The following is a 5,130-nucleotide window of genomic DNA, read 5'->3' as shown; positions in this document are numbered from 1 at the left end:
AAGAGGCTAATCAGAATTGGAGGGTGCTATTTGTGTGTGCTTAGACTTCTGCTTTCTGCTTCATGTTAGTTTAAACTAATGACAAATGAGCTAATCACACCTACTCGCTGCATGGCATAGCCCTGCCTCGGTGCCTGCTGGAACAATGCAGCAAACTGTTTAGTTTTTCTCTCGCTGCCAGTTTCTTCTCTTGAAGCATTTGGGTCAAGACTTCAGGCAGGCTTATTTAGCCCTTCTGGCTGCAAAACATTGCAATCCAAATTGCCCCATCTTAATCACACAAAGTCAGACCAAATTTTGCAAGGCCAACAGTTTGGTTTCTATGTTCTTCTTAGTAACAAATCTGTCTGCTAGAGGGAAGGTAGGTGTGTCTGATGAAGCTGACACCAAATAAGCAAGCCTGGAAACTTTTTGGAATGAATCCTTTTTGCTTAACTATGCTAAATACTGCATTTACATTCATTTTGTTCAATGGTTCTTAAGAATATACTATTTAACAGTATACCAAATCAGGTAAACCTAGACTTAATTTTTTTCCCCTGGTTATTTAACTAGTGACACTGAGCACTTGTTATTCACACTAGGTTTTTTTAAAGCTGTTTTCTGCAAAAATTAGGGGCTGTTGCAGATGGCAGGGAATGATCAGTAAGGAAAGGAGGGAGGGTTGCTGCATCTCCGGTAAAATTCTCCAATTCAGTTTAAGATCCAGGATTGGAATAGAATTTCAAACTGCAGTTGCCACAAAGGTCTTTCCTGGACAAAGCACTAACTGGAAAAAAGCTAAAAACTAAATTCAACCCTGAAGCAAATGTCTGCAATAGTCTTCTCTGAGCTGGAGACAAGGAGAAATTGGCTCTGTATCATGACAGAGTTGGATAAAAGACCACTTTGGCCATCTCAGCCTTTCTTGCTCTGAAGGCTCCAAGTATCATTTGCTCTGCCACTGAGTAAAGTTGAAGAGGGGAAAGCCTATGTACTTTAGCAAACAGGAGAGCACCTAACAAGACAATTATGAAATAATGCTAAACAGTAGAAGCTGTTCCTCAGGCAAAATCCTGGCCTGAATGAAGGTAATAAAAGTAACCCCATAGATTAAAGAGGGGGCCAAGATTTCAACCATGATGTATTAAATTTAAAAGCCAATGCAATGCAATCCAAGAGATCTTGCTTTGAATATGACCTTGCTTCATGTTTTTGGATACTATCATAATGGTAAATTGTATGTCCAGGGCCAGGGTGAGAATCCAGACAACTGTCCTTAGGCGTGGAACATGTATGAGTTGTGTAAAGAGATTTGGGTTACAGATCTGCCTAGTTGGACTGGACTTTGGTTGTACCCAGCTGATAGTTGACGAAAACAAGCGCAATTGCAAAGGGAATAGTAAGGAGAGACAATGTCTAGGATTACAGTAAATACATTTAAACTAGAATCATGTAAAGTAAAAGTTCCTTCCCACTAAGGTCTACAAAGACAGTGAAAACTGGATATAGCAATTTATTACAAAATGCAAAGTACTCCAGATCAGGACTGTGAGAACATAACCTCCAGATTTTTTGGTAGGAATGACATCATCATGGTCCTTCATTTAAAATATCGGCTTAATGCTCAATAACAATGAACAAAGCAAATCAAATGATAGGGCAAATGCTTCAAAGAGAGACCTACTGGGGATCACTAAATAAACCAAATCAGGCTCAGAATCTCTCCTGAGATGAAAATCATTGGAAACTGGGGAAAATATACGGGAGAAATACCATACGTGCTTGCCCTGCTCTTACTCTTCTCTGCATACTCGCTTGTCCACACTGCTGGGAACAGGTTACTGGGTTAAATGGAGCCTTGGTCTGGACTAGAACGGTTTACCTGGACACTGGGCTTGTTCTTTACCTCCCCTTCTCTCTGCTCACCCCATCCTCTTGGAACAGTGTTGCTGGTGCTCGTGGCTTTCAAAGTGCTGACTCCAAGCAGTCCTTCATCTTTGCAGATGCCCTGTGGTAGCTGCTCTGCAGATATCCAGGAGTCTGGGCCTTGCCTTGCAAAGATTTCAGTCTAAGCCAAGCAGACAGCCCAGGAAAGTGGAACAACACTGGACTCTTGGGATACAAGACTTCCTACTTCACTGAATGCAGGATGGCTGGGGTAGATCTCCTAGTGGAAACCAAATACGACTCTGCAGATGAGCTCAGGAGCTCTGCTGTACACAGGCAAGTGCCTGCACCGTTTCCCCGTCTGGTGCATAGACTCTCTCTTGCTCTTTTGAGACAGCTACTTCATCTTTTTTTTTTTTTTGGCAGTACTCCTGACACTGACTCAAAATGGCAAGTCACAAGATTTTTTTTTTTTGTGGGTGCGAGGTTGGAAAGTGTGTCTCAAGTAGTTTTTGGGTAGCCAATGTTCTGAGGGGAAACAGCCACGACAGCTAATGTTTTGGAAAGCTGCGCTGTCACTTCCACTTTGCCCCACTGTTGTTCTCAGTGGGAAGGAATTTTACTTTGAGTGGTTCAAGTTTAAAGCATGTACTCCAGACACTGTTTCGCCATTTCATTCCCTGTGTAATCCTTGTATCTCCTAGAAAGAGTTTTATTACCAACTCCATCTGTTCTGTGAACTGCTTTCCCTTCAAACAGCCGAAGCCTGTGGGATGAGAAACTACATCTAAATGAAGTGGTATCAGTGCTGGCAGTGGGAATTCTGTTTTGGCAGGTTGCTTAGCTGGCCAACAAGTGTGTTTCTTTATCTGTCTGATGGAAGGCTTTGACCGTGGAGATAAGCAGCTCAAAAATGCCTGTAAAGAAAGCTATTTACTTAAAGAGGGTCAGTGACTTCATATATCTAGACCACTCTTCACCTTGTTTGGATACTTCTGCAGTATTGAAGAGTGGAAAAGCCTCTTGTTCCATATGAAGAAGATTCTTATATCTGTAATATAATTGGGAAGAGTAAAAGATACAAAGATAGCAGACTAGTAAGCAGATAAATCTTACATCAATGTCTGTAACTTCTTGGGTTGGCTGATACAAGACTGCTGATATAATTGTATCAGCAAATCACACCACCCCCCCATCCCTCCCCCGGGAAGTAGCTTATACCACTAGCCTCTCATAACTATAATCAATAGCCAGTACCGTTCTTGGAGAAAGGATAGCAATAAACAGGTTTTTTTGGTTTGGCTTTTGTCTGTTTTTTTTTTGTTCCTTGTTACTTCAGGGTCCAATTCTCCCCTTTGAGATTGCAGCCAATATTGAGTCATAACCGATTTAATAGACAGCAACATCTATTGATTTAACAACATACTAGTAAGTAGCTTAATTACAGATATACTATTAATAGATACGCTGTTACCATTAATTTACAATTGTATCATTTTGCACAGTTAAAACCAAATGTAAAACTCATTCTCAGGTCGTACAAATCACCCCCAACGATTTTATTATAACTCTGCCACCCTTCCCACCCACACTACTTGGTGCCAGAGCGTAAGCCTGTCCCTCTTTACTCGCCCCCACTGAGTCTTTCAGACATGGACCTGATGGAGAGTCGCATGGGTTGTCTGCAGGAGTTGCCTTCAGTGTCCTGGTGAGCTTGGGTGCACAGGTAGCTTCAGCGCTGTTTGTAGGTGCCTGCACTCCTACTGTTAGAAGATACCACCCTCTTTTTTCTTTACCTGATTTTATGTCTTATTCCCCCTTTTTTCTGTTGCAGGACCCATCCTTTTCCTACCTTTACCACCTCCCTTTCTTTACCCCAACTCTTTGCAAACAAGCAATGCACCTCTTCCCCCTGCCCTGCCTCTGCTTTGGTCTCAATTCTGCTACATCTGTACTTGAATTTGATGTTTCCAACACCTTTACTCAGGCAATGTTGGCCTTATGAGGTATTACTGATACAATTGCTGAGGCACAGGCAGCCTCCTAAGACTACATCCCAAAACTCCCCTACAATTATCTGGTTCATACTGGCAATGCTTTTTTTTTTTTTTTTATTTCATACACTCACTAAGGCAAATTATTCTACTTTTAGCCTTGATTCCTCTACCTACCTCCAATTAATGCAAGTAGTTTCATATCTGAGGCGCAGCCTGCATACCAGAGCAACAAAGCTATGTGTTTTTCATGCTCTGTTTTGTGCTTACACAGCATCCTTGCCCTTGAATTGTTTTAATTACTCTCTGGGTTCCCTGCAGAGGTTTAGCTAGTCATGAGGCCCGGTGCTCCAGCGGGGCCTCTTGCTTGCGTTTGTATGACTGCACCTACGCTATGACTGTTGCCAAAATAGTTATGGGTATGTTGTTTTTCCTATGCTCCTAGCCAAGTAGTTGTGTTTGCAAAACTTTTTCAAATGTAGACCTGGATAGTGCTTTACTTAATCTCAGCAATGGGGTTTCCTCTTAGGAGTTTCTTTTATTTAAAGATTTTTTTTTTTTCTCCCCTCTATTGTGCAAGTCCAGTATAAGGTGAGTCCTAACCAAATTTTAAGTTCTTTCTTTCAAGCCAAAATCTTTTTTTCTTGCCTTTGGCATCTTTGTGTATGCCTGTATCGTACAATGAAACATTTCCACAGGGAAAGCTTCACGTTAAAACCTTCACTGATTCCCTCTTCCTTTTTCTTGCAATTTTCTCTGAACAAAAGCTTTCTGCTTCATATTTCTCAGCGTGAGTCTCCTGCTACTGAAAGACAGTGGGTGAAAATTTCTCAGCGAATAGATCAGACTTTGCAGAGGAGATACCTTCACTCTCCATAAAAGTCAACTTTTCCTACTGTGCTTGTAATACCGTATTTAATATTTTAGTTAAAAAACCAACAAGGCCTAGAAATGCAATACAAACTAATGTGCCACCACCACCCCTTTCCAGCTGCCCCGGAGAGAACATCAGTTTTGTTTCTTGAGATTTCTGCAGTGCTGGGGGTGTTTGAAGTGCTGCGCTGCCAGCCCTGACGGGGCTTGTGCACAGCGTAAGCCTTGCAGGAGCAGAGACCAGCAGGCCCTCGAGCCCCCGAGGCTTCTCGCTTCCACGGGGTAGGAAAGTTTCTGGGACCCACCAGCCCTGTTGGCTGCCAGCACGGCACCTGCTTGGCAGGCACCCGGCTCCTGCAATCATTCCTTGTCCCTGCAAGTGCTCCAGGACCAA

The 5,130-nt window shown here is 42.6% G+C and overlaps 1 long non-coding RNA gene across 1 annotated transcript in view; it reads left to right on the top strand.

Moving 5' to 3' along the window:
- LOC142079087 (uncharacterized) overlaps positions 1 to 3,419 on the top strand; it is a 59,331-nt gene extending 55,912 nt beyond the window's left edge. The window contains exon 4 of the long non-coding RNA XR_012672480.1: positions 1,986 to 3,419. This is a non-coding gene — a long non-coding RNA (uncharacterized LOC142079087). The remainder of the gene's footprint in view (positions 1 to 1,985) is intronic.
- Positions 3,420 to 5,130: the final 1,711 nt, after the last annotated feature.

The sequence above is a fragment of the Calonectris borealis genome, chromosome 2 (genome assembly GCF_964195595.1).
Source record: "Calonectris borealis chromosome 2, bCalBor7.hap1.2, whole genome shotgun sequence".
In the NCBI taxonomy this organism is placed as follows: domain Eukaryota; kingdom Metazoa; phylum Chordata; class Aves; order Procellariiformes; family Procellariidae; genus Calonectris; species Calonectris borealis.
This window is presented reverse-complemented; position numbering and strand designations above follow the sequence as displayed.